This window comes from Trachypithecus francoisi, unplaced genomic scaffold, assembly GCF_009764315.1.
Source record: "Trachypithecus francoisi isolate TF-2019V2 unplaced genomic scaffold, Tfra_2.0 Lachesis_group21, whole genome shotgun sequence".
Classification (NCBI taxonomy): domain Eukaryota; kingdom Metazoa; phylum Chordata; class Mammalia; order Primates; family Cercopithecidae; genus Trachypithecus; species Trachypithecus francoisi.
Window position 1 is genome coordinate 22,579,822 of NW_022681467.1, and position 25,615 is coordinate 22,605,436.

The 25,615-nt window shown below is 51.0% G+C and overlaps 1 protein-coding gene and 1 long non-coding RNA gene across 4 annotated transcripts in view; both read right to left on the reverse strand.

Annotated features, from left to right (window-relative positions):
- SMOX (spermine oxidase) overlaps nucleotides 1-13,600 on the reverse strand; it is a 41,095-nt gene extending 27,495 nt beyond the window's left edge. For 2 of the 3 annotated variants that reach the window (XM_033185739.1, XM_033185737.1), the window contains exon 1: nucleotides 13,376-13,600. The gene's annotated coding sequence lies outside the window, so the exon portion shown is untranslated. Of the gene's footprint in view, nucleotides 1-6,244; nucleotides 6,435-13,375 lie in introns of those variants that run through there. The other variant, XM_033185738.1, reaches the window with a different exon arrangement.
- A 4,309-nt stretch (nucleotides 13,601-17,909) lies between these two features.
- On the reverse strand, nucleotides 17,910-24,882 carry LOC117068507. The gene is made up of 3 exons (XR_004431155.1): nucleotides 24,770-24,882; nucleotides 19,622-19,731; nucleotides 17,910-18,297 (listed from the first exon to the last, which is right to left on the reverse strand). It is a non-coding gene; the product is annotated as an uncharacterized LOC117068507 (long non-coding RNA).
- Between the last annotated feature and the right edge of the window lie 733 nt (nucleotides 24,883-25,615).

Sequence of the window (25,615 nt, forward strand, 5' to 3'; positions counted from 1 at the left end):
GCCCAGGGGTCTGACTACTAAGCCCAGTTCTCTCCTCCGGACTATCAGCAGGGTTGGGAGAGCTTCTCCAAGCCGCCTGCCATCGTAGGGCCAAGCACACCCCGAAACACAGCCCCCTGCATCAGGCATCACCTGCAGGCACGGCCCCGACGTGAGTCAGTGTCCCCAGCACCACCCGGCACAGAGATCCGCCCGTTCTGCAACCTGGGCACTTGACGCCTGGGAGGTGTGAGCTGGCAGCTGAGGGGGTGGCTTCCCGGTGGGGCTTCTCCCCTATCCCTGCCAGGAGCCGCAGCCTCACAATTCTGGGGTGAAGGAGAACAGCCCAGTCAGCACTTTCCGCTGACTCTTTCAAAACCACTTACAAGAACTGAGGCCTGTGAGCTCAGCTCGGGCGCAGTTCCCCCTCAGCGGCCCCTCGTGACTCTTCACAAAGCCCAACTGTGCTTCAGCTCCAGCCCCGGGGAGGGGGTGGGGTCTCCGGCAAGCCCATCCTGTCTCCTGAGCCACAAGGTCCCACTCCGCCCAGCCTGGGACCTGTGCTTTCTGCCCACAAAGAGACACGACAGCCCCAGTGTCAGAGTTGTCTGAGCTGTGCTGGATCCGGGCAGCCTTCCTCCCAGAAGGTGGGGAAGGGTCTTCCTCCACTGTAAACCCTTTTCCAGCACAAATACCTCTCTTATGGTGTCCATGCAACATAATTTATCATAGAGCAAAGGTGGCATACATAATCCCAAAACGAGAAAAGGAAAATATCCAAAGAAAAATCTAGTCACCAGATGAGCCTCACAGCAAACCTCTATTTTGCCCCTCCTGTGCCAGGCCCTTTGCTGGGCACTTTCCATTCATTGTATCCTTTAATAATCATAAACTCCCTTCTGCCCATTTTACAGATGAGGAAACAGGCCCCAAGAGGTTCAGAGGCATGACAGAGGCCACCTGGATGGAGTGAGGGGCAGGGTGGGGCAACACTGCTCAACCCTTGCTCTGACCTCAGGCCCCCCCACTCAGCCTCCCCAGGGGTGCTGCAGGCATGAGGACTGCCCTGGCTTGGCAATTCTCCCATCTTACTCCTCCCCACATATGCACACATTGTGCCAGGCACTTGGGGCTGGCAGGAGTCATCTCAAGGCCTGACGGCTCACTCCAGCTTCACTGCCAAAGCCTGGGGCTGCCACGGGGAAGCTACCTGCTTTCTGGCCTGGGCGCTTAGTGGGGTCCCTGCAGGTCACCCTGGTCTCCCCCCTGCCCCATGCAGCTGGATTAGGCTTGCCAGGCACTAAACTAACCAGGCCCCAGTCCTTCACCCTCAATCTCCTCCTCCATAAATAGGGCCAGGGACAAGTTCTAATTGCTTTGGCCAGCACAAAAGAAAATTCAAAAAGCAAGTAACTCATAACTGCCTCTAGACGGTCCTCGATCACTGGCCCAAGATTTTCCCCTCCTGGTGACTTCAGGGCACATTAACTGTGCTCTCCTAACAAGTCCACAGGACTAACCAATAAAGCACTTTCCATAGAATTCAACCATGAAGCACAGTCCCTCACCCAAGCGAGAGCTGGAACCAGGTCTCAAAAGCCACTGAGGTTCCTTTCAAAATGCACACATGGGCCATGCACCCATGATTTAATCCATAAAACCCCTACGGAGTTGAGACGCTGAGTTTGGACATAAACATATTCTTTAGGCCCTTTTGTGGAGTTCAAAGACAGAATAACTCACTAGCTTTTGAAGCATCAAGAAAGGTCTGTTCTTAAAATCCTGTCATCATTGTTATCACTCTATTTTTAGCTGAGTACGTCTGAGATACAGAGTGCAATGCCAAGCGTTTTGTGTGGAATATCTCAATCCTCACATCAATACCCCCATACTACAGAGGAGGCAACTGAGATTCAGAGAGGTTCCACAGCCTGCCATTAGCCTGCCTCTAAACTTTACTTAGTAATATATTAAGCCTCAGGCCTTGCTCTTTTTAAAATCGAATGAAGCAGCTGGGTGCAGTGGCTCACGCCTGTAATCTCAGCACTTTGGAAGGCCGAAGTGGGCGGATCTCTTGAAGTCAGGAGTTTGAGACCAGCCTGGCCAACATGGTGAAACCCCGTCTCTACTAAAAATACAAAAATTAGCCGGGTATAGTGGCGGGTACCTGTAATCCTAGCTACTCGGGAGGCTAAGGCAGGAGAATCGCTTGAACCCAGGAGGTGGAGGTTGCAGTGAGCCAAGATCATGCCATTGCACTCCAGCCTGGGCAACAAGAGTAAAACTTTGTCTCAAAAAAAAAAAAAAAAAAAAAAGGCCGGGCACGGTGGCTCAAGCCTGTAATCCCAGCACTTTGGGAGGCTGAGACGGGCGGATCACGAGGTCAGGAGATCGAGACCATCCTGGCTAACCCGGTGAAACCCCGTCTCTACTAAAAATACAAAAAACTAGCAGGGCGAGGTGGCGGGCGCCTGTAGTCCCAGCTACTCGGGAGGCTGAGGCAGGAGAACGGCGTGAACCCGGGAGGCGGAGCTTGCAGTGAGCTGAGATCCGGCCACTGCACTCCAGCCCGGGCGACAGAGCAAGACTCCGTCTCAAAAAAAAAAGAAAAAGAAAAAATCTAATGAAGAAGTCAAGTTCATTGTCTTTCCTTGAGTTACTTTTTAAACTCCAAACCTTTTCAGATTAACTCTCCAGGTTTTGCATTGTGTATGATTTTTTTTTTAATTTTCCAAAATAAGAGAGAGAAAAAGATCCCTGTGTGTTTAACATTTAAAGGCATCATTTAAAAATATTTCCTAAGAATATATGCCCCTTGGTGGTCCTGGGTGTCTCCTGCTTGAGTCATCCTAAAATCCAGCTGACTCAGCCTGCAAGGAATATCACCACCACCCGCCACAATCAGAGGTGCGGTGGCTGAGTTGGGCTGTCCCGGAGGTCTGGTTATGGGTGGGGAGCAGTTGAAGGTATGAGGCCAGGCTCTGAGAGAGCCGTGGAGTTGAGGAAAGGGCATCAAGCCAGATGTCCCGGAACCTGAGTGAGACCCATCATGCCTCACTCAGGCCGCATGAGGCTGTATGGGGAAGACAGGACCCATGTGTCTGCCAGGGCCTGGCACAGAGTTGGCAGGGGTGGCTAGATTCTTTGTTCTGTTTTCTAATAAATTGCAACTCATTCCCAAGTGCTTGTTCTTCTGGCTTTAAGTCACACCTTCCTTAATGCCATCCCTCAAGAAGCAGGTGGAGAAGAAGGGAATCTGGACTAAGGGGTACTGCAATGGCCCCCAGCTAGGCCACCATGCTCCACCTGAACCCAGATGCTTTTCCCCATCCTCCAACCTCCCAGCCCCGGGTTTAGAAAGCAGTGGGCTCCTACGTGCTTGAGGAAGAAAGGCAAAGGGGCAAAGGAGGACAAGAGAGTGGAGCTGGGGTTGGGTAGGAAAACCCACTAAGCATGCCCCACCAGGGCCTCCGGGTCAGGTCGGAGGGCCAACGTTGCCCCAAGCACCACCGTAGCTCCTCCTGGGTACTATTTAAAATACCACATCCCGGTGGGGCGCAGTAGCTCACGCCTGTAATCCCAGCACTTTGGGAGGCAGAGGCGGGCAGATCACGAGGTCAGCAGATCGAGACCATCCTGGCTAACATGGTGAAACCCCATCTCTACTAAAAATACAAAAAATTAGCCAGGCCTGGTGGCAGGCACCTGTAGTCCCAGCTACTTGGGAGGCTGAGGCAGGAGAATGGCGTGAACCGGGGAGGCGGAGCTTGCAGTGAGCCGAGATCACACCACTGCACTCCAGCCTGGGTGACAGAGCGAGACTCTCAAAAAAAAAAAAAAACAACCACACCCCATCTCCCCAACCCGAGCTGCTGAACAAAGAGCCTCACACCACAGAGGAAAGGAGGTGTGGTAGAGGCAAGGCAGGGTAGCCTCACTGACTGCCCTGAGAGTCTGAGAATGAGGGTCACGTCTGTAACCTGGCCCCTCCCCAAGCTTCAAGTCCATGAAGGGGCACAGCACAGTCCCTGCCCACAGCCCACCATCACTCACACCCTGCCTCATTTCTCACTAATGCACTGCTCTGATCACATCACTGCCCTGCTCAAAACCTTCTGTGGGCTGCCACAGCCCAGTGAAGGAAAGCAGTCCCTGGCGCCTCCTCCCTGCCCACAGGCCACCTGTCTCCTACACACACCCACCAGGATCCTCTGACTCTCAGACCAAACCTGTGACTTCTCATTCTGTCCAGATCTCCCCACCCCACTGGCCATTCCTCCAGGAAGCCAGTCCTGCTAGCTACTTGCACCCTCACTCTTCTCCTCTGCAGGCTGCTCTGGTCTAACCAGGACCCCACCCTAAGCCTTGTGCTGCTTTCTGCTGGTTCTTGCCTTCTTCCCTCATGTCCACGATGACAGGACCCTCCCCAGGGTCCCTCCTCCAGCCATGTCAATCACAGTAGTAAGAGCAGCCAACCGGTATTACAGTGTCACAACAACCCAGCCACCCTAGGAGGGAGGAAATATTAGCCTCATGGTACAAATGAGGGAACAGAGGCACAGAGAGGCTTAGCTTCTTGTTCAGAGTTCACAACCCTGCTGTGTTAACCTCTGAGATGAAAGGCTGGGGAGAACTTGCAGAGCGAGAAGATGCCCAGGAGGTATAAGGAAAAGGCCCTCTCAGAATCCAGAAGACGGCCGGGCTGGCTCACATCTGTAATCCTAGCACTTTGGGAGGTCAAGGTGAGAAGACTGCCTGAGGTCAGGAGTTTCAGACCAGCCTGGCCAACACGGTGAAACCCCGTCTCTACTAAAAACACAAAAATTAGCTGGGCATGGTGGTGAGCGCCTGTAATCCCAGCTACTCAGGAGGCTGAGGCAAGATAATTGCTTGAACCCAGGTGGTGGAGCTTGCAGTGAGCCAAGATTATGCCACTGCACTCCAGCCTGGGCGACAGAGTGAGCCTCCATCTCAAAAAAAAGAAAAAGAATCCAGAAGACCCAGGCCCAGCTACCTGGGGATCCCAGGCACCAGACAGGTCCTTCCAGATCCTTCCTCACTTACCCAGTGAGGCAGAGCCATTGCCAAAAGAACCCAGGGCTGGCTCTCGGCCCAGAAATACCAGGGAGAAAAGGAAGGATGGCGGGGAGCTTCCTGGTGGAGGTGGGATAGGCACATCTGAGGGCCCTGGTCAGTTGAGGTCCCCACAGGCACTGGCAGGGAGGTAGCAGTCACTACACCCAAAGGAAGGTGGGGAGGCAGACATGGAGGGCAAAGATTTACAGAGATGAAGAAACTGAGGCCTCAAAGGGGAGCCTGGCATCTCTCTCTCTCTGCAGTGCCCTTTTCTTCTACTGATTGTCCAAATGTGCCCATCCCACCAAGTCCACCTCTACCAGGAAGTCCACCTGTGCTACCATGTTCATGACCTTCCAGTGAGCAGCATCTTTCCACATCAGCTCTTCCCAGCAGGTGTTTTCCTGGTGGGTGGGACATTATTGGTAGTCGTTAAAAAAAAGATTTCCATGGTCAGATCAGGCTGCGAAACACTCAACAGTTTCTTTTCTACAGGACTTGTCAGGGCCTTTAATTCTCTTAAACATATTCTGAACCTCCCATAGGGTAGTGGAGTGAATTTGCCAGTTTCTACCCTTATTTGTCCCCTGAACCCTTGAGACTACACAGAACAGTCTTTGAGAAACGTTATCCCCTCCCATCCCGCAGGACAGCCTGGCCCAGGGGCAGGGATCAAAGTGGGGTGTGATTGGCTTGGCCTTGCCCTCCTCTGAGGAGGGGTGTGTGGGATATCTGGGGAGCTCAGACTGAGAGCCAGTCAACCCCTACCCTGCCAGCCCCTCATGGCACTGCCCAGGGCAGCTGAACCTTTGCCCTTTGTGTCTGCCCTCTGCACCTTCCTTTGGGTGTGGTGACTGCTACCCCCCTGCTAGCATCGGGGGGACTCAACCAACCAGTGTCCTCAGATACCCACTGCAGGCCATTTAGAGTCTGAGGTGCAAGGGGCCTTGGGAGAGCCCCAAAGCAACCTGGTTTTTTGCAAGCAAATTGCTAATTCGACCCCATAATTAGCATGTAAGTTTTAATGTTAACTTTGATATTTAAGATTCAACTAAAATGTGTTAAGCTGACTCTCTGGGAAGATGCAGTGCCCCACCCAACAAACCCTGTGATAACCCCCAAGGAGGGACCTGAACCCCTCAGTTTACAGATGAGGAGACTGACACCTCAGAGAGGAGCAGACACTTGCCTGTAGTGTACCAGCCAGGGCAGAGCACAGAGAAGCATCCAGGCACCTGCTACTCCCATGTATACCGCAGAGGTGGCCAGAGTGGGATAAAATCCCCCAACAGCAGCTCACGTAACCATCAGGCAACAAGGACTTGGGTCAGAGTGACGGGCACTGCACATACTGGGGTGATGGCCCGGCAGCTGGGGAGACTACGGTCTTTTATGAGGACACGTCACAACTGGAGCTAGAGGGCTAGATCAGCTGTTTCCCCAATCTCTCCGCCCTGCCCTGGCTGGAGGAAGGCTGCTCACTCCAGATTGGTTGCCTGCAGTGCCAGGCTCGGCTGTGGGCAGAGATAAGGTGCCCTCCGTGCTGTCTGCATGTCACCCTGCCCTGGGATACAGTCACTCAAGATACCCACTCATAGTCTTGGGAGCTCCTTACAGTTAGGGGCCCTGGAAATCAGACCTGTTCCTGGCCTATGACCCAAGCACCCAGAGGCCCTCACACAGCTCCAGCTCCCAGCAGAGCCCCTGCATCTCACATCTTCTACAGTCCCCTCTGTCCTGCCCCCAGCCCACCTACACCACCCCCACCCCCTACACCGGCAGCTCCCTACACATCCCACAACACAGGAGCCACAGGAGCCAAGGTGGTTCCCTTTACCTGTTCCACCCACCTGAACTGCACTCATCCCTCAAGACTCCAGTCTAAATCCTTGCTATACAAAGCGTGCTCCATGGAGCAGCACTGCACTGCCAAGGAGCTTATTAGAAATGCAGTCTCAGCCGGGCGCGGTGGCTCAAGCCTGTAATCCCAGCACTTTGGGAGGCCGAGACGGGCGGATCACATGGTCAGGAGATCGAGACCATCCTGGCTAACACGGTGAAACCCCGTCTCTACTAAAAAATACAAAAAGCTAGCTGGGCAAGGTGGTGGGCGCCTGCAGTCCCAGCTACTCGGGAGGCTGAGGCAGGAGAATGGCGTGAACCCGGGAGGCGGAGCTTGCCGTGAGCTGAGATCCGGCCACTGCACTCCAGCCTGGGCCATAGAGCGAGACTCCGTCTCAAAAAAAAAAAAAAAAAAAAAAAAAAAAGAAATGCAGTCTCAGGCGGGGCGCAGTGGCTCACGCCTGTAATCCCAGCACTTTGGGAGACTGAGGCAGGCGGATCACTTGAAGCCAGGAGTTCGAGCCCAGCCTGACCAACATGGTGAAACCCTGTCTCTACTAAAGATGGTGGTGGGCACCTGTAATCGCAGCTACTCAGAAGGCTGAGGCAGGAGAATCGTTTGAACCCAGGAGGCGAAGGTTGCAGTGAGCCGAGATCCTGTCATTGCACTCCAGCTTGGACAACAGAGCAAGACACCGTCTCAAAAAAAAAAAAAAAGGAAGAAATGCAGAGTCACAGGCCTCACCCCAGACCTGCTGAATCAGACAGGACAGACCTGCATCTTAACAAGCTGCCTAGGTGATCTATGTGCATTCGAGTCTGAAAAGCACTTTTATAGACCACTGCTCTAATCAGGTAATTGCCCCCATGCCCTATAACCTTCAAAGGCTCCCCAGGGCCTACTGAATCAAGGCCAGACTCAGCAGCTTGGCAGCCAAGGCCTTTCCCAACCTGGCTTCAAACCACTCCAGGCCTGGCTTCAACCCACTTCTCCTCCACCTTAGGAATGCCATCCCCTCCTCTGTCAGCCAAAGCCTCCCAAGATTTCAGAACCCTCCCAAAGCACCACCTCCTCTGGGAGGAGGACCTCATTGTATCACACCTGGCATGGCTCACATTTATTTCCTGGAGAGCAGGAACCATGTCCTGTGTTCCCAAAGGCTCTGGACACCAGGCTGGGGCACAGGAGATGCCAGGTGCTAACCACAGCTAACAAGGCCCAGTGTCTACTTGTCAGGAAGTCCACCTCAGCTCTAGCCTGTCCATCTCAGGCTCAGCCACAGCCTTCACTGCAACTCAGCAGACAAGGACTTGGGCATCGTGGACAGGCCTCCTCCATGCTCCCCTGCCAGAGAAGGGAGCCCTTCCTGACAACCATGAAGGCTGGTGAGCTTCCAACAGCAATGTTTTCCCTGTACCTCAGTTTCCACTACCCCTGCTTCCCTGTCTTCCTAGGAGGCTGGCAGGATCTGTCCAGATAGATGAGCAGATCGCCTCAACTCTGGGGCTCAGAATTCGGAGAAAACAGACCCCATCCCTGTGTGGCAGCAAACCGTTCCTCAGCCAGCCAGTCAGGTCCTTGGGAGGCCAGGTCACCTGCCTAGAGTCATCCTCATGCCAAACAGGAAAGCCTCCCAGGGCAGAGCTGTCACATCCTCCTCCCTCCTTCCTGGCCCAGTTCCTCAGCCTGGCATCCCAGAGGAAGCCTTTCCTCCTTTCAGAGTCTACAAGAAGGCACTCAAGCATGTGACCTTCAGGGAGCAAAGAAAAAAAGTCCCTCTAATCCCATTTTACAGGCAGATGACAAGGGCAATGCTAAACCCAGAAGGGTGACATTCTAATGATGGCATCTCAGGCAGAAAGCAGTAGCTGAACCAGAAGCAGTAGACCTTCCCAGCACCCCAAAATCACAGTGTACGTGATGCCCAACCCATTGGTCTGGGTCCGGAGCCCCTCCTGGAAGAAAAAGCGGGGCATGAAGCAGAAAAATTCGGTTACCCACTCCAAGCGAGGATCCCTTCTACCTTAAAGGGTGTAACTTCTTTCCCACCTCCCCAGCCCCCAAGGCCAGGCACCTCTGGGAGGCAGGAAAAGCCTCTTCTTAGGAAGCCCTCAGCTGACACATAACTGAGAGGCATGAGAGAAGTGGCAGAGTGGACTGATTTTGAACATGGATTCTGGAGTCAAGTTGCTTAGATTCAATCCTCACTTTGTCATTATTTAGTTGTATGACTAGGCCTCAGTCTTCCCATCTGTAAAATGTTTGGATTCAATCCTCATTCTGTCTTATTTAGTTGTATGACTGTGCCTTAGTCTTCTCATCTGTAAAATGGAAATAAGACCTACCTTATAGAGCCTTTAAGAGGATTAAAGGAGTTAACATTTGCAAAGTCCTTAGAACAATGCAGGGCATCCAGTGAATATGCCAGGGCCCTGCCCTGCCTCTTGGCCTCTCCTTGATTCCTCCCACCCAGGATGCCCTCCTCATCCCCACCTATCCCAGCTCAAGGCCTTTCCTAGGCATGCCAGCCGGATCCCAGATCTGGACCACTGCCCCTAGTTCCAGCACCCACGTCGTGGTGTTACCTTGGTCCACCCCTGTCCCTGTCCAGGGCCCAGCTCCCCTCCCTCCCAGATCTGAGGTCCCCTGGCTCTCAGCCTTCCACTCTGAGAGTACCAACCACACAATTTAACACTCAACTGGCTCCTCTGTGCAAACAGGAAAGCTGTGTGTAGAAAGGCAAGAGTCTAGAGAGAGACTACCCCAGGGCTAGGCACCCAGCAGTCCCCCAAGAGAGTGGGCTGAAATCAATTCCTGGCTGCCCAAGCTGCCCACATCTTGTGAGCTAGAGAATCTCCCTCCCACCCAACATGCACACATATCCTTCTGCTGACCCAGCCTGGATTTCTACCAAAGAAAGCAAAGGAAATCATTTACCCCAACCATAGTGACACGCACAGACTCACATCCCACCAGCTGCCCTCGATATACAGGCCTGCTCTGGAGCCACCCGTACCTTCTCCACTTCCCTTTTTCACATCCCATTGGCGCCCTTAGATTCTTGCAGCAATCTGCACAATTGCTTTTGTGGAAAAAAAATAAAAATCCTCAGGGTCACTTGAAGTTTAAAGGGGGCTCCTGTGCTCACTGCAATACCCACCTCTCTGCCCAACCCAGCCCCAATCTGCCCACCTGGCTTAAGATTTCCTGGGCATTAGCTATATGCCAGGCACTGTGCTAGATGCTCCAGACACAGCACTGGTCCATTCAGTCAAGGTTCCGGCCCTTAAGAAGCCAGATAAGTCAAATATACAAACAACTGTAACAAATGGTTGTGAACTGTGATAAATATAATATAGAAAGTAAGTCGGGTGCTATGATGAATTATGGAGGACTTCCCAAGACTGGGAAGGCATTTGAGGAAGGTATAATTAAGTGAAGACCTTAAAAATAAGAAGGAGAAAAGCCAGGCCAGTAAAGGGCACTGGAAAAACACTCCTGGCAGGAAAAATAGCATAAGCAAAGGCCCTGGGGCAGGAGAAAGCTTAGGGTGTCCAAAGGGCAGAAATGATTCAGATGTGTTTGTCAGGGAGAATGCAGAGGAGACAGTGGTCAAGATAAGGCTGGGGAGGTCAGCTGTGGCCAGAATGGGAAGGGTCTGGTAGGCTGAGGGAAAGCTTTGAGATTTTAATCAAGTGTGATAGGGAGCTATCAAGAATTTTAGAGAAATGAGATGGTCCCATCAAAAGTTTCTATATCATTCTTGCTGCTCTACTAAAATAGATCAGAGAGGAGGGCAAGTGCAGACCTGGGGAGAGGGTTAGGTGGCTTGGCTTGGTTTGGGGCAGGTAGCCTGGGGCCGTAACAGTGGAGTCAGAGCACAGAGGGCAGGCCTGAGATCAATTTTGTGAAAAGAACCAAAAGGACTTGCTCTTGGTGGAGTTGTGCCAAGTTGTGCCCCTGGTTTCCCATCTTTCTTTTCCTTCCTCCCTCCCTCCTTCCCTCCTTCCTTCCTTGACTGGGATGGAGCTTCACTTTTGTTGCCCAGGCTGGAGAGCGATGGTGCGATCTCAGCTCACAGCAACCTCCGCTTCCCGGGTTCAAGCAATTCCCAGCCTCAGCCTCCTGAGTAGCTGAGATTACAGGCGTGTGCCACCATGCCCGGCTAGTTTTGTATTTTTAGTAGAGACGGGGTTTCTCCACGTTGGTCAGGCTGGTCTTGAACTCCCGACCTCAGGTGATCCATCTGTCTTGGCCTCCCAAAGTGCTGGGATTACAGGCGTGAGCCACCACACCCGGCTAGGTTTCCCATCTTTAAAAGTGAGTAGATGGGCCAGGAGCAGTGGCTCATGCCTGTAATCCCAGTACTTTGGGAGGCCAAGATGGGTGGATCACCTGAGGTCAGGAATTTGAGACCAGCCTGGGCAACATGGTGAAACCCCGTCTTTACTAAAAATACAAAAATTAGCCGGGCATAGTGGCGCAAGCCTGTAATCTCAGCTATTGGGAGGCTGAGGCAGGAGAATCACTGGAACCCAGCAGGTGGAGGTTGTAGTGAGCCAAGATCACATCATCGCACTCCAGCCTGGGCGAAAACAGTGAAACTCCGTCTCAAAATATAAAAATAAAAATAAAAAAAGTGAGTAGATGATGGGTCATTCACTGAGATGGGAAGGCCTGGGGAGTGCCATCAGGGTTCTGTTTTCATCCATATTAAGCTTTTTGTCACCCAGGACATCAAAAATCATCAGCTGGGGGTTAGGTAGAGAGGCTGGGGGCTGGAGATAAAATCTGCTATTTAAAACCATGAGAATGATGTACATTTAAGATCTGTGTGTTTGCAAATTGATGCTTGATTTTTAAAATCATAAGAAAGAATGAAACGGGGAAGGGTTTGTAAATAGACCGGGAAGAGAAGCATCTATGGACAGAGCTCTGGGGCCCTCCAACATTTGGAGCTGAGTGAAGGAGTTGTCTGAAAAGAAGTCTAAGAAAAAGGGCAGCCAAGGAGGGAAGAAAACCAGGAGAAGCCAAGGGAGGATACTGGTTCTTGAAGGAGAGTGTTCAAGGAGACCAGGAGAGGTGGAAGAAGACTCGCTTGTGGGGGCGTGGAGCTCACTGGAGAGCTTGGCTGAGGCTGTTTCAGTGAAGGGGTGGGACCGAAGTCAGGGCAAGCCAGCTAAAGAACGGAAGAGCTGTGCTCGGAAGGAGCGAGTGCAGAAGGCTCTCCAGAGAAGTTTTGCTGTGAAGGGAAAAAGGTCTGAAGCTGGAAGGAATGAGGGAATAAGGCAAAAAGGGGGCTACAAAATTGGAGAGACAGGGTGCCAAAGCATATTTCTCATAAAGCTGTGGACGATCCGGGGGAAAGAAGCCACTTCTAACACCGGAGAGAGGGGGAGTAACTGCAGAAAGGGGGACAGGGAGAGGACCTTGGAGCCCAAGCGGAGGCAGGGCCAGCGGCAGGAATTGGGATGCTTTCTCCGCCCAACAAGAGGCAAGGGGGCAGGGGTGGCCGAATGCAGATGTGGGGGCTTCACTGCACACACTTTTGGATGCATGGCACCCCGGCCCGCGCCACTCCCGGTAACCCCAGGGCACCTACTGCTGGCTCCAATCATGGCCAACTTGCCCCCACAGATTGGTACGTGATGTGCCACCAACAGCAATGTTCTGCAAACAACCTGTGGGCACCTCTCACTATACATGCCAGGAACCGCGCGTATCTCACCGGGCCAAGCCCCCTGGCTCAAGCGCCGCGGGCCCCTCAACTGCTCTAAAGGAGCCCTCGTCCCTACCCCAGGGCAGTGGCTTCCCTCAGCCCCTCCCCCAGAGTGAGCCGTCCAACACGCCTGAACCCTTTGCGAGCCCGGCTCCCGCCAAGCCTGGGGCATCCCGTAAGCCCCTAGTTGGCCCTTAGCAGAAAGCTGCTCCTCACCCTGCCCGGGGCCCCAAAGGGACCACCTGGACGCCCGGAGCCCAGAGCGGTCAGCACAGCCTCTCCTGGCGTTCGGGCCATCACCCGGGAGCCTTCTGTCCTCTCCCCGGTGCCCACCTTCCCGGCAGCCCGAGTCGTCGCGGGGCGTCCGCGCTCGGCTTTGTCTGCGCCCACGGGGCGCGCCTGCCGGGCACCCGGGACGCTCCCCTCCCGCACGCAGCCCGGGGGTCCGTCCGGCACTCTACCCCCGGCGCCCGGCCCGGGCCGCGCAGCCCTAGCGCCGGGATCACCGCCACCCCGGCCCACACCACTCCTTTCCCCGGCGGGAGCCAGGGGGGCGCGGCGCCCCCGGCTCCCCGCGAGCCTCCCGGAACGCCCCGCACCCACGCCCGAGCGCCGCGCTGGCCGCCCAAGCCCCGCGCCGGCCGAGCCTTCGGGGACCGCTCCGGGCCCCTCACCCTCTCGCTGTGGCCGCAGCCCCTGCCTGCGCCCGAGGGAGGCTGAGAGCCGGGGCCCGGGGCCGGAGAGCCGGCGCACTGTACCTTTCCCTGCTGAGCCGGGGAAGTAAGTCTGCGGCGAGCGGCGCACCGGTCTCGGCCTCCTCCTTCTCTCCTCCTCCGCCAGCCGCCTGGCTTCCTCCTCCAGCCGCCGCCGGGACCGTAGGGGCCGGAGCCAGCCGCCGCGGCCTGTGTGGGGCCCCGCTCCGCCTCGCGTCCCCTACCCACCCCGCTCCGGCCCGGCCCTCCGTTCCGCCTCTGGGCGGGGACGCGCCGAGCTCCTCCCCGGGCCCGCCCCGCCGGGAGCCGGGAAGCTGGAAGCCCCTGAAGCCAGAGACTGCTGGATTCCTGCCTCGGAAACCCAGGTCCCGCGCCCAAATCTGGACCCGCACCTCCTCCCTCTCTATCAGGGGTCGCCCCTCCCGCAGGGGACCCACCGCAGGACAGGCAGCGACGTGTAGCATAGGGCGGCGGCAGAGGTCCAGAAGCCAGGAGGGTAGAGGTGGCCCTGGAGAAATGGGGTTTGATGCTCCCCTCCAAGAGGGAACCGCTTGGGGACAGGCTTCAGGACTGGGGCAAGTGAATTTCAGGTGAGGTTTCCTCTCAGCAGAAAAGGCCTTGTCATTGCCCAAGCTGTTCCGTCCCCTGGAAGCCTCTTCTCCCCACCCCACCCCACAAATCCCTATGCCCTCTTGGGGTTAAATGTCAGTCTACATGTCGCACCCTCCTCTGTGAATCCTCCTAGGTCACCGAGGAGAGCGGAATATTTGTTAGATCTCAGAATTGTATCTCCTGGATTTGAATTCTGCCCCTAGGTAGCCTTAGGTAAACTACTTAATCTCTGCTTCAGTTTCTTCATTTGTAAAATAGGGTTAATAAATAGTACCTACTTCAAAGAGTTTATTAAATAAGGCCGGGCACGGTGGCTCATGCCTGTAATCCCCGTATTTTGGGAGCCCGAGGCAGGTGGATCACCTGAGGTCGGGAGTTCAAGAGTAGCCTGACCAATATGGTGAAACCCCGTTTCTACTAAAAATACAGAAATTAGCCAAGCGTAGTGGGGGGCTACCTGGGAGGCTGAAAGAGGAAAATCGCTTGGACCCGGGAGGCGAAGGTTGCAGTGAGCCAAGATCACACACTGCACTCTAGCCTGTGTGACAGAGCAAGACACCATCTCAAAAAATAAAAAATAGTTTATTAAATAAAAATATTAATATGGACTTGATGGATTACAAATGATGGGAAACTATGCAAATTGGCTTGGTATAAGCAGACAGGTAATTTATATGCTCACATAAAAGGTGGTCTGACTGATTCAGGTACCAAGAAGCACAAAATACATGAGGATTTGGTCTTCCTTCTCCTGTCTTTCATCTCTGTTCTTTGCAGTAGGAAGTTGGCTTCCAGCTGCTCTAGGCTCCATCCTCTCAGCCCAAGTCCTCATTTATTTCAGCAAAAAGCCAAGGTGACACCTAGTTGCCTTGGACTGGTTCACATATCATTCCAAACTAATCACTGAGGTTCTGATATTCAGATTAGTTGGGTCTGAGTCACACATCCATCCCTAGAGTCAATTCATCCTAATTCATGTGGATGGAGAGTGAGGAAAGGTGATTTCAGGGCCCTGTTTACCTTTAGAAGGTGAATGGACCCAGAGCTGTGTGCCAAGAACACATTAAGTTCCCAAAAAGTATTGGGCATGGTTGAAGACCTTCATTACATTTCAGGGATGCCAGTACCTTTTGAACATCTTTCTATGTTAGGGGACCTTTCCAACCCCTCCCCACATGCCAAAGCCAGAAACACTCTTTCCCAGTGTCCTTTGCAGCTGAAGTGCTGGCAGCACCCAGGCCCTGCCAACAAGATGCACCCCTGAAAATTAGTGTATAGAAGTGAGCAATGCTGGGAACATCAAATAGAATGTATCTTTAAAAATAAAAATAAAAAAGAAGAGAAGCAAGCAATGTAAGGAGGCAGGAGTCACCCAGAATCCATCGGGAGAAGGGTGGCAAGGATGGCACTGGAGGCTTTAAGGGCAGCAGTGGCAGAGATGCTGGAGTACTTGCCCCACTGAACTGAAGATGCACATCTCAGTTGCCCATTGCTACATAACAAGCTGCCCCAAATGTAGTGGTTTAAAACAACTTTTTTTTTTTTTTTTGAGTCAGAATCTCACTCTGTTGTCCAGGCTGGCATGCAGTGGCTAAATCTCGGCTCACTGCAACCTCCACCTCCTGGGTTCAAGTGATCCTCCTGCCTCAGCCTCCCAAGCAGCTGAGATTAAACCCAGCTAATGTTTTTGTATTTTTAGTAGAGATGGAGTTTCACCATGTTGGTCAGGCTGGTCTTGAACTCCTGACCTCAGGTGATCCACCCACCTCGGCCTCCCAGGCGTGAGCCACCGTGCCCAGCTGAATGATTTCTTATTTCTCACTATTTGGGGGGTTTGCTGGACTCAACTGGACAATTCTGCTGCATGTGATGTTGACTGGGGACATTAGCTAGAAGCTTGACAGAAGCTGGAACAATCAAAATGGCCTGTTTCTCCATGGGACCTCTCCAGCAGGATAGCCTAGACTTCCTTAGCATGTGGTGGTTTGGTTTCCCAGAGGGTGAATATGGAAGCAACCAAACATCTTAAGACCTAGACTCAGAACTGCCAAGTCATGATTTCTACCACATTCTATGGCTGAAGAAAGTCATAAGGCCAGCCCATATTCAAGGGAAGGATAAATCAACTCCACCTCTTGATGGAAAGAGGGGAGTGTTGTACTCATTTGCTAGGGCTGCCATTACAAAATGCCACAGACTAGGGGACTTAAACAACTGAAATTTAATTTCTCACCGTTCTAGAGGGCATTAATCCAAGATCAAAGTTAGGTGGGTTCCCTCTAGAAGGCAGAATCTGTTCCAGCCTCTCTCCTATCTTCTGGTAGTTTTCTGGCACTCCGGTGTTCATTGGCTTCACCTCCATGTCTGCCATCACCTTCCCATGAGCTCTCTCTCAAATCTCCTCTTCTTTTTTCTTTTTTCTTTCTTTTTTTTTTGTTTTTTGTTTTGTTTTGTTTTGTTTTTGAGACAGAGTCTCGCTCTGTTGCCCAGGCTGGAGTGCAGTGGCAGGATCTCGGCTCACTCCAACCTCCACCTCCCAGGTTCAAGTGATTCTTCTGCCTCAGCCTCCTGAGTAGCTGGGATTACAGGCGTGTGCCACCACGCCTGGCTAATTTTTGTATTTTTAGTAGAGATGGAGTTTTACCATATTAGCCAGTCTGGTCTCAAACTCCTGACCTCGTGTCTCAGCCTCCAAAAGTGCTGGGGTTACAGGCGTGAGCCACGGCGCCCAGCTCAAATTTCCTCTTCTTATAAGGACACCAGTCACATTGGATTAGGGCCCACCCTAATGACCTCATTTAACTTGATTACCTCTGTAAAAACCCCAGGGACTGAAAAACAAACCATTTATCCTCTGCTCTCACACCCCAACAATCAATACAGAACACGTCTGTGACCAAACATGGGAGATTGCTCCCCAATAAGTAAGCAAGCAATTCTGCAGCAGACACCAGCTGGGCAATTCTTTTTCTTTTTTCTTTCTTTTTTTTTTTTTTTTTTTGATTTTTTTGTTTTAGACGGAATTTCACTCTTGTTGCCCAGGTTGGAGTGCAATGGCATGATCTTGGCTCACCGCAACCTCTGCCTCCTGGGTTCAAGCGATTCTCCTGCCTCAGCCTCCCAAGTAGCTGAGATTACAGGCATGTGCCACCACACCCAGCTCATTTTGTATTTTTAGTAGAGATGGGGTTTCTCCATGTTGGTCAGGCTGGTCTCAAACTCCTGACCTGAGGTAATCTGCCTGCCTCAGCCTCCTAAAGTGCTGGGATTACAGGCGTGAGCCACCATGCCCAGCCAGCTGGGCATCTTCTAATGCAACTCAATTCCAACACAATCGATCTAGAGATAGTGGCAGATCCCCCAGGTTGAGGGCTGGGTCCCACAAGACTGCCCCAGCTTCAGATGTGGGTCACAAGCCAAGGCCTCTGGAACTTCTGACCAACCAGCTTCAAGTTAGGGTTCCCATGATCCATTCTTTGGGCTTGATGAATTTGCTAGAGTGGCTCATAAAACTCAGGGAAACATGTTTACCAGTTTATTAGAAAGGATACTTTAGGTCCGGTGTGGTGGCTCACACCTGTAATCCCAGCATTTTGGGAGACCTAGGCAGGTGGATCACCTGACGTCAGGAGTTCAAGACCAGTCTGGCCAACACGGTGAAACCCTGTCTCTACTACTAATAAAAAATTGTCCAGGCATGGTGGCGTGTGCCTGTAATCCCAGCTACTCGGGAGGCTGATCAGGAGAATTGCTGGAACCTGGGAGGCAGAGGCTACAGTCAGCCAAGATGGTACCACTGCACTCCAGCCTAGGCAACAGAGTGACTATCTCAAAAAAAAAAAAAAAAAAAAAAAGATATTTTAAAGGATACAGATATTTCTGGCAGTGGAAGAAAAAATAAATACATTAGTTAAGTAATTAATTAATTTTAATACCTTTATTTAAATAATACAAATAAATAGCCAGATGAAGGGATTATATGGGGCGAGGTCTGGAAGAATCCTAAGAACAGGAAGAATCCTAAGAACAGGAGCTTCCATTCTTGTGGAGTTGGGGTACAACATCCTCTGGCACGTGGATGAGTTTTTGTTCACCTTCCTATGAGTTGAGCTGTTCAGAAACTCCCCCAAACCCCTCCTCTTGGGCTTTTATGGAGACTTCATTGGATAGACATGATTGGTATAAGGACAAATGTGTAGAAATGTGATAGACAAAAAGGGTATAATCTAATACTAATAGACTGAGTGGGGAAACCCAGCAAGGCCTGTCTGTTCAGATTCTTCTTAGCCTTTCTGTGCAGCATTCCTTCCTCCAGGGCATGGGGCAAGACCCCTCTGAAATGAGGATTTTATGACCTGCAATTAAATAAGTCAGAGAATTTCTTTACGGCTAGCTCCAAGATGGAAGGATGGGGGGTAATCAAAATATATCTTTAATTTCTACGGCCTGCCTTGGGGAGAAAAAGAAGCAGGTGAAAGATGGATGAAGAAGGTCAGAGAGAGCAATTCTGTCTTCTGAGGCCTAAAGTCCCCCAACATTACAACAAAAGACTGCCTTTCACCTTCATGGCTCTGAAGCTACTTCAGGAACCAAAGACAAAAGTACAAATAATTTTAACAAAAGGTATGTTTTGGTCACTTAGGAAATAATAAGGGCTATAGGAGTTATGAACCAAGAACCATGGACAAAAACATATGTGCGTGTAAACACATACACAATATATATCATGTATGTGTGTGTGTGTATATATGCAATATATTGTGTGTGTAATATACACACACACATACAATATATGGTGTGTATATATACATACACACACACACACAATATATCATGCCTTATCTTCAACTAAAGTCATATCCTGTGGTACTCAGGGTTACGACCCCAGTATATCTGGGGGAACACAATTCATCCCATGACCACTGTGCTTCAGGAACTGAAGGACTCCTTGGCAGCCATCTTTGCAAGTAATCTACCACCAAGCTGAAGCCCCCAGGAATACCTCGCTGTTGTCTTCAAGAACAGATTCCTAGGGCAGGCAGGTTCAACTAAAGCCTGGGAACTTCAAATTCTCCTTACAAGTCACACCAGCAGCATCAGCAGCCTTGGGCATAATGTGTTTTTCTGCTTCACCAAGGAGGCCTTTGGAGCCTGATTGGTGTAAAATGGAGTGGAGCTGAGAAGTCTCCTCTTTGTTTCCTCACAGAACAATGAGGGGAAGAAGGTCGGGTGTGGGTATCTAATGACCAGCTGTGAAGCCTTCAGCAAGTTTGGAAAACTCCATTTTGTCATCTGTAAAATGGGGGTAATGATAAAAGTCTATCTCTCAGGGATGTAGTGAGGATTAAAAAGAATAAAGGGTGTGAAAAGTGATGTCCAAGCCATCAGGTACTCTCCAAATGTCAGTAATTATTAGCACCAGTCTCTGTCACATTAGTGCAGCTGACTTAGATTCCATTTTGTGTTGGAACATTAGTAAAGTGTTGATCGCAGTCAGATTTCACATGTGTGGAGCGCTTCACACCCATCATCACAGGGCATTGTGTTACCATGTAGGATGAAAGCAGAGTAACAGAAAAGGGCTTTAACAAATATATTAGTTACAGTACTGCTGGCTAGTGTAACAGAGACCCAATAATACAATGCCTCAAACATAATAGAAGTTTAGATCTTACTGACACAATAAAGGAATATCCGTGTTTCATAACGGCCTTCCTCCACACAGTGATTCCAGGATCTAGGCTCATTCCATCTTGTGCCTCCAGTAACCATTAGGTTCTTGTAGTAATCTGCATAAAACCAGCAGCAGAAGAAAGTCTTAGCTTGAAAAATGACGTACCTCCACTCACATGCCAATGACCAAAACCAGTCACATCGTCACATCTAAGTACAAAGAAGGCTGGGAAATGTGTCCTAGCTGTGTATCCAGGAAGGGTAGGAAAGTGATAGTGATGAACAGTCAGCAGTCTTTGCCAAGAGGAATTTTATAAAGTAATGGGTCATGTATACCCACAGAAACATAGTTTCCAGTTGGAAGTATAGTGGATTGACATATTGGCCACATTCCTCACTTCCCGACATAGTATTTTGCATCCACATTCTTGCCATGGACTCGGAAAAGAGGATTATATTTTCCTACCTACTGATATTGGGCTTGACAATGTGGCTTTCCCTGGCTAATGAAATGGGGAAGAAGTGGTAGCGTGTCCCTATTGAACCTCAGCTGTAAGAGTTCCCGCATGTTTCCACTTCCTTGTGCTTTTATCATCTCTATTAAAAGTCTTTTCCTAGACAGCCACTGCCCTTCAGCCTAGGGCCACAGAATGAACACAGGAGCAGACCAGAGCTCAATCCAGCACCCAGAGGCAAACTCACCCAAAGAGTAACTTGAGGCAGAGCCACATATCTGATCCCAGCTTAGTTCAGCTTGTAACACCCAGCTAACTTATAGATACATGAGATCAGTAGAGTCATCCCAGACACCATACACACATGAGAAAGAAATAGGAATTGTTGTGTGCCAGTTTCATGGTTGTTTCACAGCACTGTCATGGTGATAACTGGCTGATACAGAGGACAAATAAAGAACATCCCTCACTTGCCCAGTCTTTTCATAACTTGTGTCAGTATGATATAATTGAAAAAAAGAATTAGAAAACAAGAAAGTGGCCGGGCGCGGTGGCTCAAGCCTGTAATCCCAGCACTTTGGGAGGCCGAGACGGGCGGATCACAAGGTCAGGAGATCGAGACCATCCTGGCTAACCTGGTGAAACCCCGTCTCTACTAAAAATACAAGAAACTAGCCGGGCGAGGTGGCGGGCGCCTGTAGTCCCAGCTACTCCGGAGGCTGAGGCAGGAGAATGGTGGGAACCCGGGAGGCGGAGCTTGCACTGAGCTGAGATCCGGCCACTGCACTCCAGCCTGGGCGACAGAGCAAGACTCCGCCTCAAAAAAAAAAAAAAAAGAAAACAAGAAAGTGCACAGCTTAAAACCAGGCCTGTATGGTCATGCAGTAAATGAATGTTGCATCCAAAGTCAAGGCCAAACTGTATGCCTTATCATCTCCTCTACACATATTCTGACTGGTTATCCTCAGGTTTCTCCTCTAAGACAGAAGTCCCTGATCTTCAGCCAACATTTTTGGTTACTGTATGGTTGTCCCAATGGAACAATGATGCATTGATGAAAAGACACTAATAGACCCAGGCAAAGGATGTATCCAAGTTCCATTCCTGTGGATAAAAGCTCCAATTTTGTACACTCACGGGTGGGAGATACTGCAGTAAGCTCTGATGGGAAGGTAAGCCTCTGTGGCCTTCAGGTCCCCATTGAAGGAGGCCAACTACTGCTGAGACCACCCATCAGGATGAAATTCCTGACAGGTCACTAAGGCAGACTGCATACAAATCACCTGGGGACCTTGTTAAAATGCAGGTTCAGATTCAGCAGGTGTGGGATGGGGCCTGAGGTTCTGTATTTCTTTCTTTTTTTTTTTTTTTTTTTTTGAGATGGAGTCTCACTGTCACCCAGGCTGGAGTGCAGTGGCACAATCTCGGCTCACTGCAATCTCTGCCTCCCAGGTTGAAGCAATTCTCTTGCCTCAGCCTCCTGAGTAGCTGATACTACAGGCATGTGCCACCATGCCTGGCTAATTTTGTATATTTTTTAGTAGACATGGGGTTTCACCATATTGACCAGGGTGGTCTCGAACTCCATCTCAAAAAAAAAGTGACCTTTTAGTTTAATTTTATTTTATTTTAGCACCTGACCAACTTGTCAGGCTAAAGCGCAATGGTGCAATCTCAGCTCACTACTGCAACCTCTGCCTCCCGGGTTCAAGCGATTCTCCTGCCTCAGCCTCCCGAGTAGCTGGGATTACAGGCACTAGCCACCATGCCCAACCAATTTTTGTATTTTCAGTAGAGACGGGGTTTCACCAGGTTGGCCAGGCTGGTCTCGAACTCCTGACCTCAGGTGATCCACCCACCTCGGCCTCCCAAAGTGCTGGGATTACAGGCATGAGCCACAGTGCCCGGCCGAAACACTTGCTTTTTAACCAGGATGATTTAATACCTGTTTTATATCAAAACAAGGATAGAAATATGGAGATGAGCTTGAAATTTATGTGAGTTTTTGAGGTGAAATCCCAGGCTTCAAAGTAATTCCAGGTTTGCTGCTGATGGCCTCAAGTTCGGACTAGGATCTGTCCTTTGGAGGGTTCGGAGAGGTTGTCAGATTTGCAAGTGAAAATACAGGTTACCCAGTTAAGTCTGAACTTCAGGCAGACAATGAATAATTTCTCAGTAGAAGCACTGGCCCAGCCACACAGCAGTGAGTGGCAGATCTGGGTCCCCTGAGCCCAGGACTATCTGGATTTTCACCATCATTCTTGGTGTGTAATCAGCCCAGGAGGCCAGATTCCTGGAGAGTTTCAGGTGACCTCAGTAATTCCACAAATCCCTTTAGAGCAGCCCAGGCCACACCTCTAGAGTCGGCTTATGTGAGTTTTGTTTATTCCTTGATTTTTTCTTTGAAAATCTTTGTATGCTTAGGCCCTTATCTCAGAGTTTAGGAGTCAGGTCATAGGCGAGTATCTTAAAATCAGAGCACCTATCTTTTTTTTCCTTTTTATTTTATTATAATTTTATTTATGTATGTATTTATTTTTTGAGACAGAGTTTCGCTCTTGTCTCCCAGGCTGGAGTGCAATGGTGCTCCACCTCTTAGGTTCAAGCAATTCTCCTGCAACCTTTGCCGCTTGGGTTCAAGTGACTCTCCTGCCTCAGCCTCCCAAGTAGCTGGGATTACAGGCGCCCACCACCACACCTGGCTAATTTTTGTATTTTTGATAGAGACAGGGTTTCACCATGTTGGCTAGGCTGGTCTTGAACTCCTGATCTTGGGTGATCCACCCACCTTGGTCTTCCAAAGTGCTGGGATTACAGGTGCGAGCCACCACACCCGACCTGTTATTATTTTTTTAATCAGCTTCTTCAGATTAATTATTATTGTTGTTGTTGTTGTTGTTGTTCTTGTTGTTGTTATTTTCTGAGACAGAGTTTCACTCTTGTTGCCCAGGCTAGAGTGCAATGGCGCAATCTCGACTCACCACCACCTCCGCCTCCCTGGTTCAAGCGATTCTTCTGCCTCAGCCTCCTGAGTAGCTGGGATTACAAGCATGCGCCACCACGCCCAGCTAATTTTTTTGTATTTTTAGTAGAGACAGGGTTTCTCCATGTTGATCAGGCTGGTCTCGAACTCCTGACCTCAGGTGATCCTACCACCTTGGCCTCCCCAAGTGCTGGGATTACAGGCATGAGACACTGCGCCCAGTCAATTTTTGTATTTTTATAGAGACAGGGTCTTGCAGTGTTGCTCAGGCTGGTCTCAAACTCCTGGCCTCAAGCTATCTTCCCACCTTGGTCTCCCAAAGTGCTGGGGTTACAGGTGTGAGGCACCATGCCCAGACTTTCAAGCACTATTTTATTTTTTATTTTTTATTTTTTTGCTTCAGGTTCCTCCAACTTTCTACTTAAATGCCATCGCCTCCACCATCTGTCCTCTCACAGGCCTGCCCCCTTCCCCAACCCATACCACCGGCCCCTGGAAACTTTTGTCAGTTTCCAGTGTCACCCGGAACAGTAGCCACTGCACGGCATTTAGGGAAATCAAGAAAAACAAAGGAGTGTATCTCAAATCACATGAATTAAGGAAGGGCCCGGTCAGGGGAGGCGGAACAGGGAGTGGGTGTGGTGAAGGGCACCCATCCTGCAAGCCCTTCATCTTGTCTGGCCCTAACTCCTTCATGAGGAATCAGAGCACCACCAGACAAGGTGCCTACTGTCACCCCTCCGGCATCTCCCTTTCTGCTTCTTACACCTCCCCCGACCCTGTGAGCAGCTGCAGGTCACGCACTCAGCCTCAGTCAGATCTTTTCTAAGCCCTGAGCCATGCCAGGCAGGCTGGGGCATCCATGTCAACAGCACAGGAGATGACCTCGGCCCAGTTGCCAATCCCACAGCATCCGAATCATCAGCTGCAGTGGGGCAGCCTGACCTGGTCGTGGCTGTGTGTGTGCCTATGTGTGTCAGCATCCGTGGTCCCCACCCCACCCTGTGGGGGTCCTGGTGGACAGCCTCGCTAGCCACAACCCACTGGGTCAGCAACAAGTAAACAGGATGGACCGATGGCTGCTCCAAAAGCAAATGCCACTCGCTATCTAAACAGGAAGGAAAACGCTCAGCCCATGGGAGGGCTGCCTCCATGCTCTCAGTGATGCAAGAGAGAGGGAAGGAGGAGAGAAAAGAGAAGGGGGAGGAGAGGAATGGAGAAGAGCAAAGGCAAAGAAGCAGTGAAGGAGTCAGGGAGAAGAAAGCAAGGCAAAATTGAGGTCATCACAAAACCAAGGTCTTGGTCTGCTGTTTCCACCAGGTGCCCTGCACCCTCCAGGTCCCGCTCCTCGCCAAGCTTCCCTACCTCCCACATATCGCTCCAGCCCTGCCTCTGGCCAGCCCACCCCCTATCTGACCTCCTGCCCCTCACCCGACCTTCCTCCACCCTCCTGCTAGGCCCTGCCCCTGCTACAGCTTGTCCTAGAAATCCTCAAGGATAAACCCACTCCCAGGGTTCCCTTCCTTTTGCACAGAAAAGTTCCAGAGGGCTGGGCTTATCTTCTCTCCTTTGGGGCGGCTACTGATATCGTAGGATACACAATTTCTCCATTTTCAAGTAGGGACACTAAGCCCTCCATTGGTCCACCCAAGGCCTCCAGCAAATGAGGAACAAATCTAGCCTTTCAGTTTCCGTCCTCTTTCCTGATCCACTTACTGCTGATCTTTCTTGCTTTGCCTCCCCTGGAGGTAACTGTGCCTTGACGGGAGCATCCCAGGGCTGGTGACTCAGGTAGGGGGAGGCTGGGGCCCCCAACTTCCTGGGAGGAGCTGTTAGTTACCCATTAAATAGACCATCTTCTGAGTCACTGGAAGGACTGGGAAATCCTGGAGGTTGGGAGAGGCTGAGTCATCTTTGTCTTTATTTCAGCAGAGAAGAAAAAGGCCTCCCACAGAGAATGGCCAAGCCAGTTCACTGCTATTTCCCAATAGAAATGAAAGCTGGAATTGAGCCATGTGGAAAGATGGACCAAGCCCCAAGAAGGTCTTTGGGATAACCCTGAAAGGGGTGACCCAGGGAGAGAGAGTCCGGGGTCCTTTCAAATCAGGGCAGAAGCAAAGATCAAGATTGGTGAAACCTGATATTCAAATGCAGGCGCGGAAAAAGAATAGGTACATTGAACTGTGTTGTTTGCCTTGAGAAATAATCTTTCATTAGAAAGATTCAGAGTTCCTCTGAATGGCATTCCATGCTTGGAAATTTCCAGGGTTTACTTATAGTTCTGTCCCTGGCGAAGAGAGAGGACACCCCTATAGCTCATATCACCAGGAACTTCTGCCTCCTCGAAGAACTGAAGCCCTTCGCACACAGACGTTGTGGGTCATCTGCATGCCCCGGGCTCCTTTGCCCTAGTTCAGCACTTCTCAAACTTTCAGAATCACCTGGAGAGCTTGTGAAAAACAGATGGCTGAGCCCCGCCCGCGGAGTTTCGGATCCAGTAGGTTTGGGGTGGTGCCCCATGGGCATTTGCATTTCTTAGTTTCCTGCTGATGCTGATGCTGC